The 17,500-nt window shown below is 47.4% G+C and overlaps 1 protein-coding gene across 1 annotated transcript in view; it reads right to left on the reverse strand.

Annotated features, from left to right (window-relative positions):
* Window positions 1-17,500, reverse strand: part of LOC125951803 (ADAMTS-like protein 1) — a 122,275-nt gene that overhangs the window by 51,944 nt on the left and 52,831 nt on the right. The gene's annotated exons all lie outside the window — the stretch shown is intronic.

Genomic DNA, 17,500 nt, shown 5'->3' on the forward strand with positions numbered 1-17,500 from the left:
CTATAAAACTGGACTCCAAACGAAACGAAAACCACCAGCAGTCGATGCCTCGGGCCGTGGAATGAATAGCAACGCTTGCCTGCAGAATCATTTTGCAACTTTATGCGTTTCGACGATGCTGAGAGCTGGGTAGCATAAACCTGAAAGAATCCGTAGCTTCGACGGGGAAGTTTTCATGACTTAATCATCCTGCTGGCAACAGCTGAGCCACATTTGCGAGGCAAAGATACACGAGTTCCTAGGGGAAGCGCGGTGGGAGATCATCTGGTAAGCGCCCGGGCAATTGAATACTCTTTCTGCCTTATTTTCGCCAAAGATTTGTTTGGGCAACTGTTGGGTGGATTTTAATTTGCATTTATTTGTGCAGCTGGACGCTGGCTGCAAAGTTCGTCCAGTGCGGGAACCATTAGCTGCTGAATTGCTGACCAAAAGCCTGCTCCAGCCCCGGATTCCCCAAGCAAGTGTTTAAGCAAACAGCTTAACTCAATTAAAAAGTGAACAGAGAAATTTCAATCAGGGATAAATACATTATGCTGCGGGTGTTCTCTCTGATGAAATGTTTCGTTTCATCAAATGCTACTTATGATGTTTTACTTTCACATAACTTCTCAGATTACGTTGAACAGGAAACACATTTACTAAAGTCGTCGAAAGTACTTCACTCCGGACTGAAGGACTGAAAGCGAAAACATCGCTTTCAGCAGAGTGTTGTGAGGCAAACATCGATCCACAAATGGCTATCGAACAGAAGGTAGCGTGATGAAAAGGTACGAAAGACGAACTTTTAAGGAAACAAAATCACCAAACCGCACATAAACTACCATTCCGTTGGTCAAGCGACCCATGAGCGTGGTGTGCCTGTTTCTCGCCAAGCCAAGGGTCGACGATGAGAATCTGGAAAATGCGCAAATGCTTTGCCCAGTTAATATTGGGGTGATATTCAAGAACTTGTCGGGCATGCCACGGTTTGCCACTGCTGCAAACTGTGGCAAGGAAACACAAACTTGGCAGCTCTCTCTCTCTCTCTCTCTCTCTCTCTTTCCCCCCCCCCCCCTTTCACTCTCTTTACTATAAACTGTGAACAAGTTAAGTTATGCTCAAGAGGGCATCAAAACTTGCGGCAAAATAAAGAACATGCAACTATCGAGGGAGGAATGCGGTGTGCATGTGTCCGTGCCCGGTGATTGTGGCTGTTCAACAGGCATCAGCAGGTGCTTGGGAATGCAATGCTTTCGTTAACGTTTGTTCCGTGTTCTTGGGGAGAAAGTTTCGGATTGAAATGACAAGAAAGTTCGCAGCACGAAAGAAGAAAGGGGCATCATTTGGCGTGGCTTTAGAAGGAGCGAAGTTAAAGTTAACTTCAAAGTAATGAATGTGTTGTTTAAGGATTTTAAATCTTTTTACAGGGTTTTGCTTAACGTCGATCCATTTGATGTTATCTTACATGTAGCGATAACGTAACTTACGAAACTATTGAATTCAGTTGAAAGGGCTTTGTTAAATGAACCATAATGCAGAGAATGATAGTGACAAGTCCACCATGGCGTAATTATTTCCAACAAGCTACCAGATAAGCAAGGATTGCAGAATTGATTTTCCATGAATGTTTGGTTCATTCTATCCCATCTCATCCAAATCCAATCACTTTGATTGCAGCATTTTTGCTTTTCGCTCAAAATAGAACAATGAGGCAGTGCATGAACTCCGAGCCCAAGCCCTGGTTGATGAGTTGTTTGAATGTGTGTTTTTTTTTCAACACCCAACGCGCCTCCCTCATCGCATTGGTGTGAGGGCAGAAAAATCAACGAATGCAAAAATGCTGAACATCCGTTCAATCCATTGCTGTACAAACTAACTCAAATCTAGACTGGACAGTGGTGTGTTGTTTGTTTCAATCCCGACAAAAACCAACAGCAAAACGGAACCCAGGGGTCCCAGCGGTCCCAGGGTACACTTTTTTCCGCAGGATTTTCCCTCAGCTGTTTCGTTTTTTTTTTTACTTTGCTCAATTTCACCTCATCGCTTGCACTGCTTGTCAGTCAGTCCATTATCTGTTTCAGCATATATTTTTCCGTTTTTTTTTTTAATGTAGCCTTTTTTTCGTCCGCCGCGTTCGCTTCTGCTCCACAAGATCCAATATATTTAAATTTCGCTTCCCTTTCTCCGTCGTGCCTTTCAGCTGGCGGATCCCCGCTTGTCACGCTCACGCTGCTCGCGGCCGAATGTGGCGAAAGCGAACTAACCTCAACAATCCAATTTGTTTGGCATGAAAATTTTATCACGTTTTCAACTTGTATGTTGGTTTACTTTCGCGTTTTCCATTCCGTTGCGTTCCGTTGCGTTCACCCTTTTCTGCGTTTATTCGGCCCCTGTTTCGCTGCTCTATCTCGCTCTCGTTAGTGGCGTCGAAACCTGCTGGTACGTTAACGAGAAAACGAGGACAGTCGGTTTGTCCGCACATGTTTAACTTGTATGTTACTAAAATGTTGAAAAGGTGTGTCGGAAGGCAGCAATTCAACTTCGGGTCAGGGGTTTATGTTTCATGAAAATGCTTGTTGTTTAAAAAAAAGAATGCCACAAACACACTAATTGCAAAACATTGTGCGTGATTGAGCCAACAGGACCATCGGTTACATGCTACATGAATCCTTTCGTTCATATCGAAAGGGGGAAGGACATATTATTGCCCCGAATGGTCGATCGATCCGATCAACTAAAGACCTATAAAACAACATCCGAAAACGCGAGACAGAGAGAGAGAGAGAGGTCACCACCAACTGTCGGCCATCATCGTGGCTGACATCATGACCGTACATCGAATGGGCGGCGAAACTGTAGACGGACGTCATTCTTTTCGTCGGTGATCGATTTCTGGCGCGCCTGGCACGGCTTGCCGCCCCCCGAAAAACGGTTGACGTATGCCTTGGGAAGTAACAAGATACTGGCCGCCGGAACCGGTGCCATCCACCCGGTGCGGATGGATAGATCGATGGGACACGCCATGGTCTGGTTTGACGTTTATGTCATGTTATGGGGCCCACGGAAATCACGAGTCAATCCGTTTCAGCCCAAGTCAGTGTCGGCGGCCGGTGGTTGTCTCCAACCGGGAGACTTGTGGTCGGGATTTAGGACGAGAGTATTGAAATAAAACCCCCGCCGCTGATCGTTTGCCATTATTTCTGCTACTCCCAGTCGCCCGGGCTCACCGTCTCGACAGACAGGGTGAGAGGGTTGGAGGTGCTGGGAATCAAATAAACAACACACATCATGATACCGATATGACTTTTCCATCAGACATAAAATCCACTAGCGCACCCGAAATCGATGTCGTTGCGTGTGGTCGGGATGGGCATTGTTTCCTTTTTTTTTTTGGTTTTGTTTTGAATCGCCGTCGTCGGGCAGGGAAAAACGAGGGAAAATAAAACATCCACCACCGTGAAGGCGCTCATGCAAAAAAATCATGTCACAATTGCGCAATGGTGATGGCGATGGAGCTCTACGGTATATCGGTGTAATAACACTCATATTTACTTCTCCAGTACACCGGCTTCTGATCCATCCGCCTCTATTCGGGTCCACACGGGAAGGCACATTGCTTCCCTCTTTTCCGGCGTTTGTCGAGGTTTTGTTTTATTTCCCCCCCTCATCAATCTAGCTTTTGGTGGTTGCTCTTCCTTGGCAGCGGCCCCACACCCACAGTGGGACGCTTTTCGGTGGAGTGAATTGGCGGAAGTAGCATATTGGATAGCATATTTCATGTCATTGTTTATTTTATGCTCTCTCGCCTCTGCCAGTGCCGTCACCGTCGTCGCTCTATCCGATCGTATCGTTCCCGTCCAGACTATTTGCAAATCGATATGACCGAGTGTTTCGAATCAAACTTTGAACACTCAAACCTCACAGGACCAGGAGAAGACAGCCCGTTTTCGTCGGTTTCGGTGCCCGGGAATTGAAGAATACGTCGATACGAACGGGAACTTCATCAACCGTTAAGAGTCATTTCAAGTTTTCTCCAACATTTCACATGCCATTTCCAGGCGGGCTGGTTTCAAGTTCCATGTTCGCAATGTTTGCGCTGCACCGCTTCAGGGTGGGAGGAGTGCACGTCGCTACCACACGCGACTTAGCTATCGGAGAACCGAAGGTTGAAGGTTCACCATGCCCCACGGCCCAGGCTTGGGAACGGGTTGTGCAGAGCAGTAAAATCCTGCCGGCAATACCTCGCCCCGAAAGACTGTTAAATCGTCGCTTAGGAACATAAACCGCTCGAACGTTTCTTAATCGTGTTCTCAAGGCCACCTATCGCAGGGGACCGAGGACCGGGAATGGATAGATGTTGAAAGGAGCGCAAGGCATTCGAACGAGAGCTTATTTGCACGTAGCATCACGTAAGGGACCACCTAGCCAAACCATCTATGCTAGTCTGTCGTCCTCTCTCTCTCTTTCGTTTGCTCGCTTGGTGTGGCTGTTCTACAGGCAACATGTTCCAGTAGGTCTCAAGGGAGAAAGGGCTGGTTGCTAACAGGATCATGCAATACACTAAACGGTTTGGATTGTGGCCACAATATTGATTCCGTTGCGGTGTGCTGTTCTTACTGGTGTAAGGATAAATTTGGGGGAACATTGTTTACTTGGATTTTGTCCTCGTCTCTGTAGCATACAAATTGATGTGTGGAATTCCTTTTCTTCTGCTTGTATTAGTGCTTTCCAAAACAGGATTATAACGTCTTTAGTCATCTAGTCAGCCTATTGGTCAACATTTCAAATCCTGATTACGCCTCATGAGCTCTCCACGTGTGCCCTGAATTGCTCTATTATTTTGTGATAAGATTCAGCTGTATCCTTGCTCCGCAAAAAGGTTTCACAAGAAACAAAAGATCCATAATTCCTGTGAAGGATGGCGGTACGCTTATCGATAAGGGCGCTTTGCGCTTAGCATGATGGACAAATATTGACGTTGGTTTATTTAAATCGTCAGCAAGCAAACATTTCGGACGATTGTTTTCCCAGCAAATCCTAGTCCTAAGTCAACGGTCCCGTCTGTTCCCTAGAGCATAATGTTTACAGCAACGTATTTATGGCCGTAAGGGTATGCTTTGGACCTTTTTCATCTCCTTTGCAAATATGAAATCAAAACACTTGACAATGTGTTATGAACTTTAACGAGCTTTCAGATGAAATGAAGTTGATGCTGTTAATCCACCTCACATCATCTAACCTATCTCAAGTAGGAAGGAGAAAAATTAAATGCCAAAATCATAGAAATGAACTAACCGGCAAACCGGGGGAATGGTGAGAGACATATTAAAATCGTTGAGCAATTCCTGCACCAGTTTGGTATTTGAAGAATTCCCTTGTTTTACACTCTAGACAAGCTTTTTTACTTTCACTTTGCTATTCACCTCATACGGAGCGTCCAGACAGAGGCCATAATTGAGCCATAAATTGATTCCAAATTAACTTTAATCGCCATTCCCGGTGGCCCACGCACACAGTTGGTCCAAATATTAGCCGCCCATTCCGGCCAGGAGCGACGTTCAACGTGACGGAAACTTTTGGGATTCCTTTGGCCCGTGGATCATCCATATTGCGGACCAAACGATGCGAACGAATAGTAAATTTTATGAAATACTTCCAACCTCCGAACTGCGCACCATTTGGCCATCCGAAGAACGGCGACGGACGGAGCGGACATTCCATCTTTGATGTAGATATCATAGCAAAACGGCAGAGGCCAAAAAGTCTAAAACGGGACCGACCATCTAACATCCCAGCAACCCAAACGGTTCCGGTCGTCTGGCCAAAGTTGGAAACATAATAATTCGTCGAAATGCGTCGGCAACCATCGGTAGCCGATTACCCGGGAGCGGCCGACTAGCCTCCCGACCTCTCGAACCAAAGTAGGCGAACCATCTTGGTCTGGCCGCACGCACCGCAGTGAAACTTCAATTGTTTTTTATCGAGTTACGAGGTCCGAGAAGGCGCTGGGCGTTTCGATTAAACTTTTCTCGCTTTTAAAGCGACCGAAAAATGGACGACCATTCCAGTGGAGAGAAAGAGGGAGGACCAGAAGGGTCTAAATGACTTGAGGAAAGCTCTCCCTCTTCCACCACCACCCGCGCCAGCAGTGAGTGAGAAGAAGAGGCGAGAGTAATTTATCAAACCCGACTCCCCAAGGATTCCGTGAAAATGAGGATACGATGGGCTGGGCGTTGAGTTCGGCATTAAATAAAATATCCAGAGCCAGTAGTTGGCCGGGAAAACCGGGAAAACCCCCCGGGAAAAGGCCACCAAAAACCAACAAACGACACCGACGCGTGAAGTGGCAATCTCGGTCCCCGCCCTAGGGAGGGGAGGAGGGAAAAGAAGAAAAGCACCAAACATCCATCCCGGAAGTACAGTGCGGCCCAAGTGGCACTCGGAAGTGGGGTGGGGCGAGGTGGTGAAACTTTTTGGCCAAAGTTTAAGAGTAACAATAATCGACACATTTCGAAATGGATCACCCGGAACACTGAATGATCGAGTCACTTCGTCAACCAAACCCCCACCGAGGGGCAAGGGCCGGGAACCCGCCGGCACCGAATGGATGGAGACGAAAAAGAGTTACAAAACTTCCCACGGAAAGGAAAGGTCAGCACCGAAAAGTCAAACGATTGCGCGCGCGTGTGACCGTCCGGGAAGTTGAGTCTATCGTCGGAAGCAGCAGCAGCAGTCCGGCCCCCTCCGAAGACAAGACGCGGCCGGCTGGCTGGCCGGAAGAAGGGCGATGCCGGCACAACAACAACAACAACCCGGACGCGGACGCGCCTCGCCTCTTTTACCCAACAATTCCAAGGCTACCAAGCGGACGTACTTGACATAAATCCTTTCCAGCTTAAGTTTTCTTCGCCTCCCTCCTGAAGTGTCTGATTTGTCCCGGGAGAGAGGGGGAGGTTGGGGACAACGGGAACCGGGAAAGTCGAAAAAGAAACGGATTTTTTCGTTCTCGTGCGCGGAAGGGAAAATCCATCAGACGCTCTGAGGCCCTGAAGGCCAACTCCTGGATGTTATGCTGTCGTCGGTGTCGGTGGTGGTGACCGCGAGGAATGTTTTGTAGTGATTCGTCAAGTTACATCTGATGGACTGCAGTTCCGGAGCGGGGGCCGGACCGATATCAAACCGCGCAAAATGGTTTCACTTAAATTGTTTGAATAACATTAAACATACAGTGCTGAAACCGCAACAAATCGTCCAACATTCAATCAGAACCAAGTCGAGTCAAGTGCCGAGCGCTGGTGCGCCGACCTGGTGGAGGACAATTTTTCCAACGAATTACCAAATGTCGCCGGCAGTGAAGCATGTCCTATTGGCATTTCGGTGGTTGGAACACAGCCGGTGCCGGTGCCGGTGCCGGAAACTTCTCTACCGGAAACCGACCGGCCGGGTTGCTCGATTCCTCGGGATTGGATAAGTCAAACACTCTCGATCAATCTTGCTGCCGGTCGGTGCGAGGCCGCGACTCCACGGCCTGGGGAATGTGAAAAATGTGCTTCGCTCTAAGAAACATTTCTCAAACCGAGAGCAGCAACGCGATTTCAGCAACGAAACCGAAAACGGGGGAAAGGTTGGTTGGTCATGGTTTGGTTTCGGTTCGTTCTTCTGCTTCTGCTTCTCTGTCCACGATTCGCGCTATCGACCGACGGACCACGCGCGCGTACACGTAAATGAAGTGTTGATGGGAGTTTGCTGGTGAGTTGATTCGTTTTTCGCTAGTTTCTGGCGCTCTGGCCAGCTTTTCAGCGCGCACGTCACCACTCACTTTGTGGTGGGAATGCAACCCTCGAGGCGAGCTGCCAGACCGTGCCGTATGCGGTGAGGGTGAGAGAACGCATTTTTGGAATGCCCACCCACCCGTTAACCGGTTATTCGGAACATAAAAGTGAGAAGGAGGAGGATTGGATCCCCATTTTTTTCTCCTGCAACATTCCACGGACTGCAGCGAGCGGATTGTTTGGCAAAGCGGAACACTGCACCGGTCATCGTAGTAGCCCGCGAAGGTGAACGAACTTTATGCGGAAATGAACGAAGCGCGTTTTGGAATGCAGGTCACTGTTTGCGTTTAAACTGGAGTAGGTCATTAGAAGATCTAGCACCGTGCCACGTCATATCCGCCTGTCTGTCTGCATGTCTGTCTAGCTAGTCTTTTGTTTCATTTCCTCTATTTCATTGCATACATGGACACTACAAAATGCTCGACATAAACTGCATAAAAGAAACCACCAGTCCGGTCCATAAAATAACCCTTAAAGGACCTCTTCTGGCCAAAAAAGGGGTTTCAAATTACGACCTTCAAAAGCACATGACCGATGACCAATAAATAGGGGGCCGTCTATGGCCGTCAAACAAACTTGCCCTCTCCATTGGAATGCCGTGGGCCAAAGTTCCATTTTGGTATCATTTTTGTGCCATTAACCAACGAACCCCCATTCATCGCCTTCATCGTCGGTCAAACTTTCATCTCCCACCCAGTGGTCCAATCTTCCATCTGGCACCGAGCAAACGAGCAGCGACAACTTCCTCTTGTCAAAGTTCGTCGCTCGACCCCCTTCGCGACACACTGCACCCCTCCCCCCTCTCTTCCATCGCCCACCAGAAGCCCGATTGCTGTTTTATTGCACAAAATTGCACTTCCCTTATTACGGGGCCGAGCGTAGCGGCTCCATTTTGATGGTCGTACGGTCGCCTTCCGTTCAGGTTTTCGGTTCGGCACCGCGCCACCATGGCGCTGACAAAATGACAAAATCGCAAAACTTTTCGATTCATTTCGGCTCCCCAAATGCCAACGTCATGAGTTCGCTTCAAGGCGTTTTTTGTATGTGTGTCTGTATGTGTGTGTGTGCGCGCGTAGAGAGGTTGAGCGAGATTTACCGTCCGTGGCCAATACCGTGATTCTGCGGTGAACGGAACGTGCAGAAGAAGACGAACAGCGGAGCAACCGAAGCGGAAATTGCTTCACTTATTTAAATATCAACCATACATCCGTTGATAATGCAGTTCCGTCAGATTCGTATTCCACAATTTTTTTTTCCTTCCCTTTCCTTCCCTTGTGTGCCAATTGTGGTGAGAGCACTACGGTCTACTCGTTAAGACGTGTTGCAGTGCGTTATGCTAGCAAGCGAGGAACCGTTTTTTTCTTTCGCTCTTCTAAATCCATTCCATTGGGCCATCTCAAACTTCGCCGACGCGCATTCGCACCTCATTTGCGGCAAACTCTTTTGTTGAAGCTGTGACCCGAATGGAACGTGACTTTTGTTCTCATTTGCATTAGCTAAATTGTTTTTCAATGTTCACGCGGAAGCAATCCACTCCGGGGACTGTCAGACAATCGCGATGATAACGGAAAGCGGAAGAAAAGTTTTCATACCCCCTTTTCCGGTTAACCAGCTCCCAATTTAATGTGTGCAAATGCGTGTTTGAGGTTTGCAAACCTCAATTGAGTTTATCTGTCTTCTTTCGTACATACCTCCGTGCAGTAGGCCACCATTTAGTGGAAATGATTTGCTGTTAATCTATTTTATAACATTCTCTACATGACATGGAAGAGCAAATGGCCAACATGTGTTCGCTTTCCTTCCATAGGATTAATGCTGTCATGCGTCAGCTCATCGGCCCATCTTTCTGCCTTCAATCGATGCTGGCCACCTCTGTACTGTCAGCCAATGGTGTAACCGCAAGACAGGAGATGGACATGAAATACCTCCGCAAAGGTGAGTAACGCGTAGCTGCGTGTCTATCCGACATACACCCAACATATCGGCCTCAGATGGATAAGGCTTACGATGCGGCTCGTATGCTCACTTCGCAGGTTTTTTTTTTGGTCCTGCTCGGAACATCCCTCGAGAATGGACTGCCATGGCGAAGAAGTGATCGAAGAGCGAGCAACGGAAAACCCATTTAGGGGGGGGAAAAAGGTACCGGGGAGAAGAGGACGAAGTTGCTTGATCGATACAGTGACTATTTGCCCAGTTTGATTGATGCCATGTAAATGTTCCGAGCATAAATTGTGGCATTTTATGTGTGACCGCATAAAACAAACGCTACCGGCCGGATGGACGTCGCAGTAGGCGCGCAGTAGCATAGCAATATCATCGGCCAAGGGATATCCGGGGCTTCGGTTCGGGCCTAGCGGTGACAGGCGGGTGACGTTGATGACATTGCTGTCACGAGGCATGCTGCAAGAGCATGTTTGTGCATGCTGCCGATGCTTTATCTTTATCCGCGTTCCGCGTGTTGCATACCGTGGCTCGGTCTCGAGGTCTCGAGGTTTGCGGTTTTCACCACCAGCGATCGTAGTGACCGACGTTCAACGAACCTTAACCAGGCAAAAGTGCAACGATGTTGCAGTTTTATAATAAGTAAATTAGCCTCCTTCTCTCTCTCTCTCTCTCTCTCTCTCTCTCTCTCTCTCTCTCTCTCTCCCGGGGTAGAATGATTTTAAATAAAATAAATTAAATCTCACCGTGCACACAGCCGCAAAGGGTCCCTTTTTTGTACATTTTAATTACTTTCGTGCCGGGTACCGTAAGTCAACGCCATCGTCACCCATGCTTCCTTTGGCACATTACACAAACACGTCGCATGCTCAACGTTCATTAATGCCAGCCGGCAAGGGGGGGACCGCAGCGACGATGACATTCCAGCCACGGTACATGCAAACGATTACACGCGGTTAATATTTTGCGTAAATTGATCTCACATGGTTACTCCTTAATACACTTCTAATAATCCATAATGTGCATGTAGTCAGATTAGTGGGTTCATGAGCCATGCTCGTGGTGTGCGCGTGGTGAGCACAATGTGCGTGTTCGACAGCACATTCAAGCCGCACGCCCTTTACCTCGCGTCACATTGCGGCTTGTATTTTGTTCTGAGAATTCGTTTTCACCCCAACCCGGGTGAGGGGGAAGGGTTCGCCACCGCCTTACCGACCTCAACATCCGACCACAATCAGTTAACATTTCCATCGTCCTGTGCTAGAGACCTGCGCTACAAATAAGGAGGAGGCTGAAGTGGTTGGCTTACAGTTCAGAAGCTTTGCCGTTGGCGGGCGCTGCTTCGAGTGCAAGGTTGAGGCGTATGTAAATATAAATTGATATAATTAATTATGAAAATACCATGGGCCTACCTCTACCAGGCACTCGATCCCGGTCGTGATCATGATTTACCTAACGTTCGAAGCGTGTAACGTTTATTGAGCACACAGCATGAAAGGAAGGCAATTGTGGTCGTGGTGGTGGTGTAGTGTGGGCTTAGACCGTTTGATGCAAGTGGAAAAACTGAATACGGTCGATACGAAACTCGACCTCGATTGCTCGGATTGCCTGGGAGGGTCGTAGCTGAGCTGAGTGGGCTGATCGGTTCTAATCAATCATGGGCGGGTTCGTCGGAACCGTGCGAGATAATGGCACTAAACGATTCTTTAGCTGCGAGGCATTCTGTGTTGTCCCAACCAATTACCAACGGTCACAGAGCCAGAATGGTTCCATTTTCAGCTGCCCAACCTGCGACATGTTGAAGCTAATGTGTGGCTAACGAGTCGTGTAATGTCGATCGATTTGAAACGATGACGCTTTCCTATTATTGGACCGTATTTATGCATTTAATATGTTGGTTGAAGAATGCTTATTATGACTAGTTATAAAGCTTTGCTTATTAAAAGTGGATAAAGACACAACAAATATATTATTACGTTTGAAATAACTTCCAATAACTTTAATCAAATTGAACAAATATTAGCTTAAAATATTCATTGAGTAAAAAATCGAAATATTCTCAAGAACTACTAAACAACAATATCAACATTTCGCTCGCAATATTACAGTAAACCGCATAGTTGAACCATTGATCATAAAATGACCTATCAGTAATGGCATCCTGACGCCTTTCTGTCTCTATCGATTTCCTACTCCACTACCTATTATTGGTTAGACGACAACTGCAAAGAGCAATCCGTCATCGGAGACTAGCAAGTGAGCAAAGCGACACTAATTACTCATACAACCGAGCTACACATACCCTCTTTCTGTTTCTCTCTCCCTCTCTCTCTTATAAACACGAGGGTTATTGGAGTGAGTTTTGCAACCTATTATCGTTTGCCAAACGAGCATGGAAATGATTTTCTTCACACCACACCATCCACCGCAGGTGCCTTAGTGTTAATGCGACGGAACTGTTGACGAGGTCTGTGAAAGTAGACGAAGAAGGGTTCAATGGTAGGGCAGGAACGAGTATGCGAACGACAATGTATTCCATTGGCGTCGTAACTCCAAGGTCGGGGGATAGAACAACGAATGCTAGTTCTGCGGCAGCATAATGTACACTATGGGCAATACTGAGACAGAGAGTTACGATCAAACAAAAACCAAACTCTGCAACTATTTGGAGGCTCGTAAAAACGCGTTGTTGGGTTCGAATGGAGGGAACAGCGAAGGTCATATGCTGGCAAATTTCTGATAATCCGCACATAACATCGATTCTTTGGGTTCTTCGAAGCTGAGCTGCAAAGCGTGAAAGGTGCATTATTAGATATTCAATAACTCACTTACTTATTTGCTTATCATACGCACTGGAACCCATTGTTACGCCGAGTGCATATAGATTATGTTTGAAACATTACCCAACATACCAAGAACTCCGTTTCTAATTAAAAATACACTCAGCAAACAAGCTCGACAAACAGAAAACAGTCTACCTTTTCATTCTGCATTATGTATTAGCCTCACGAAGCATAAGCATTCGTATCATCCAATGAACCGTGTCCCTTGCCCGAAGTAGAATCCAACCGAATGTTGCGTCTGTTTGCCGATTGGCCTCTGTTTGCGTGAAGCAACGAGGAGCGCAGGAGAACCTGTCACACCGTCTTCCTCTCAAAACAGCTTCCCCCCGTCTACCCCGCTTCCACACGCGTCCCTCACGCACTCTGGGCCAGACAGCAACACAGCCCGGGCACCCCCAACCGTGCACCGAGTGCGGTAACGACGGGTGAGTTAATTTCGGGAGTAGGAATTGATTTTACGCCACGGGGAGCTAAATTAGCATAATAGGAAAATGGGAAAAGTTCCACCGCGCGGGCTGAGGGCTTAGAAGACGACCGAGGGACCAAGGGACCGAGGGTTCTGTTGCGAAGGAGCAGCACGGCTAAAGCCAGAAAGCGAAGAGCAGTGCTGAGTGCCTGTCGGAGCAGTCCTTTCACTGGATTGTGTATGCCGTCGCCACCGAGCAGGTGCTCCGAAGATTGTGCTTCGTGTGTGTGTGCGTGTTTTGGGCTCAGACGGAAATGGTGGTTGTTAGGGGGGGTTGGTGAAGGTATGAAGATGTTTAAATTTACCACCGAAAAGGTCCCGGGACTCGCATATCCGGTGGCGGAAAATGGTGTCATTTCTGGGAAAATAATCGTTACCTAGCCGGTGAGCATGGTCTGGTGGCATTAGCCTCGTTACTTTTGTGGCGGTTTTCCATCTCATTCTCATCCTCATTTCCCTTTTCCTTATCCTTATCATGCGCTAAGACGAGTAGAACGTCTCGGAAACCAGAGAATTTATGCTCGCTAACAAACGATTAAATCAATCCACTTTGCTTTCTCTTCATTTCACTTTAGACTGATTACTACTTCGGTTTACTCTGTAGCAAATGATGGCAAGGATGAAAAGAGCTACCACACTCTCAGGATCTTGTGTGTGAGTGTAAATCAGAACAGCTCAAGCGTCGGTTGGTGGTAAGCTTTGGATTAATTTAGCGCGAAATTATACATCATTAATCATTAGCATCGCAAAGCAAAAGTGCACCGCTGATTAAACTTCTCAACGATTATGCTTTCGTAAGTTTTCCACTTAAGTATTTTAGCAGTATACAGCAAACTTGTCAAGCGATGATGACGATGACGTGCATATTTATGATTCCGGCAAGTCGATAATCTAGCAGGCAGATTAGTTGAAGGCGAGTAAAGAAGAACGTTGCCATGGCGACAGTAACTTGGGTGAAACCGTTCTCTCAGCATAGGTGCTACGTGCGACAAGTGGAAAAAGGTTCCTAATTTCTATTTGAATGCTTCACAAACACCACTTGTTGAACGCAAGCGTGATGTAGTATATCTATTTTTAGAACAACCAGAGTAAAATCTTTCCAGCACCGATCTACGATCGTCATAAACACTTGACACACAATCAGTATTGTCAGCGAGAAATGTCACCGGCGCGATTTTATTACCCTCGATCATAGACGACGCTGGCAGCAGCAGCGTTCTGAAGACTTTGGAGACATTCCAGTAATAATGTAAACATCCGGAGTGTTTCAAAAAAACCGATGGCGCTGAAAGGGTTTGATCATGTGTGTGACGAATCAAGCAATAGGAACGAGAGCACGCGTGTTCGTGTATTCTGGAGTAACTGCAACACCAACGACAAGTGGTTCCGTTCAGTAAAGATCAGTCTTCGATTCGCTTTCAGAACGTCGAGTTTCTTCTGCGTGTGCTAGCAAACGAACAAACAAAACATATCTTAAAAGTAAAATGTATCGCAGCAATATCGAATTTGAAGTCGTTTGTGTTTCTTAATTGAAGTGTAGTTTCCCAAATAAAATAGAATTATAATTCATATGCTGGCCATTGATCAATGAATGAACCGATTATTAATTGCCCGCCCGGGCGGCGAAAATGGTGTGCAACAGCGTTTGAGCGTTGGAAGCATTTACGGTTTCACACTTGCAGACTCCGAGTGAGCTGAAACCGTTCAGTACTCGATCCTCGAACCACTAATCGATTCGTGAAGTGCCCCATTCACAAAAGAGTGCCGCGTGTCTGTGTGATGATTTCTGTGTGTCTGTGTTCGACACGTTGAAAGGCTCTTCAGCTGGAAATAATTAAAATTAATTGTACTCGATGCAGAAACCGCACGTTTGCAAAACCACAGGAATGTGTAATGCAAATTCAATCACCATCTTCGTGATGCGTTGCGTCGGATGCGTCGAAACAAAAAGACCACCCCACCTCCTCACGTGATATTTCTCCCGAGCCCACCTTTGTCCTACTATCGAACGATTCGAACGCTGTGGAAAACCATCATCATCATCATCGAGGGCGAATCGAGTGCGGTTTTCACCGAGAGTGGCGCTGATGCTGCGCTCGAAGTAATAAAGCAAAAAGTGCGAGTGAAAACAAAAATAAAAACAGAATCATCATCGCGATAATGCATTTTAATCGCTTAATAGTGGCCCGGACCCGAGGCAATCAATAAAACCCCGAAGCGTTGGCACGCGTTGGCCGCACCCACCCCGGTTGCTGCAACAAAAGGCAAAACGGGCATCGGTCCAGTGCGCTGTCCCCGTACAGTATCTCTGTTGGGGGGCGCATTATCTTGTGACGGTGTTCCGGTTGCAACGAGAGTTACCTTCACTGAGAACGAGAGAACGAGATCAGGCGAAGAGTGATTACGCGACGAAATGATACGCCCCCTAGCAGGACGCTCGTTCAACGATCTGCGTGCATATTTCTGAGGTAAACCAACATAAATTATCCCACGGACAACAATCGAACCGTCCGTCCGTCCGTCCGTCCGCCCGGGTCCGGAAAATGAATGATGTGCGCCCGATGCTTCGATGGCCGGTTCGATCCCTCTCTCGGCAATTTGTTGCTTGCCCTTTAATTCCATTAGTGCTGCCTTCTTCCTTTATCCGCACGTCCGCACTGTCCAGGTTCGATCGATTGGTACCAACAATCCATCGATTACAGACTCACACACACACACACACACGCACAGAATGGTGATAAACGGCACTGGACTGGGGTGGCACATCAACCCGGGGGCCACCATTCGCGCCGGTTCACATGCCGTGGCCGTTCGTCATGCCCCAAACGAGGTTGCCCTTTGGATTCGTCGGCTTGGCCTGTGTTTGTTTAAATTGTGCTGCATTCACTCTTCCACTCTCACGTCTCGCGGTTCACCAGTAATCCTGGGCCATGCCAACGAAGGGAATCGATACCACCGGGGGTGAGATTGGACGGATTTATCGCGGAGGAAATGGATTACTCTTATCCCACCGGCTTTTTCGCGAAACGAGGAAAGGGTGGTGGCCAAGCAACCACACCAAACAATACGTAGCAACAACGTTACTATCCAACCAGACCTAGTGCCAGGCTACTACGACCGACCGAGAGTTGCCCTTCCCGATGCCTATGATCACCATATCAGTTCAATGTTGCTCCTCTCTAGAGAGAGAGAGAGAGAGACAGAGTGCGAGGACCAATTTGGAACTCCGGATCATAGTCGCCGTTGAACTCGAGCGTCATCATCGTGGTCGTGGTCGTCGATCTGGCTAGCGGCTGCAGTGTTCACCAATATTGCGTGCAAAAAACAGGGAATCGCTTGTGGAACCATTTCGGTGCGGATTACCGAAAACGGCCATAATCCAGGTCATCGGTATCCGGGAGGGGTGACCGCGGGACGACCCGTTGGCCAGCGTAGCTGATGGATCGCTTCAGGAGCGAAGCTTATTTTGCCGAGAAGTAAATGTATCGTACTTAAAGCGTTTACTTTTGGCCCCCGGTTTGCCATCGGTATGTGGCCTCGATTCTGATGAAACAATCGGATTGAATCCGGAGCACCAATGTGTTTGTACCAAATCCGGCGCTGCCGGTGCGGGATCGTCCGGGTTTCATTTATCCTTCGCAACATACGCATTACTTACATCCCATTTGACCGATTGTATGGTTTTGGAGGGAGAAAAAAAATGAATATATTAAACCGGAGCAAAGACGGACATCCGAAGATGTGGAAATTGGATTCCATCTCCGTCTCCTGCATGATTTCTTCGGATGATCCTCGAAGACTAATAAAACCCGTTTTTTTTTCCTGCTCGTATGAAACGCTAACTTCACTTCCATGGCTCGTGGGATCACAACGCCACATCGCCAATAACTGATGACGGATGTCAACATCCGCGCGAGAACGAGTTGCAGGCATTGCTCACATCGTCGACATCATACGAGATCCTAAGGGCTTTGAGCGGTCGTCTTCACCGATGAAACCTAGATATCTTTAGATCGAGATAGAAGAGACAGGTCCTAGCCCACCATAAAAAAAGAACCGAAATGGCCACAGCATTGACCCCGGGGGCGGGTAACATAAAAGAGATCCCGAAGATTGCTCCCCCGAGGGCGAGAGGAGGGTCGATTGGTGTTTCAACCCCGAATGGATAGTACAAAGTGAATTGATGTTCCCTTCACGACTCGTGTATACCCGGGGAAACGTCGAAAAGTTTATGTTTTTTTGTTGTTAAGCGGAAATACAATACCTCAAGAGGTATTGAAAGCATTTAAAACTTTAAAGTATTTACTAGATCGTTGATTGTTGCCGTCGAACCATGAATTGCTTGGGACATACCAAACAAACTCTATCGTAAAACGTTCTCCGCTGGATTCATGTTGGATCAACTTACCTGTAATGAAAGAAAGGCACATAATTAAATT

This window comes from Anopheles darlingi, chromosome 2 (genome assembly GCF_943734745.1).
Source record: "Anopheles darlingi chromosome 2, idAnoDarlMG_H_01, whole genome shotgun sequence".
Lineage (NCBI taxonomy): Eukaryota > Metazoa > Arthropoda > Insecta > Diptera > Culicidae > Anopheles > Anopheles darlingi.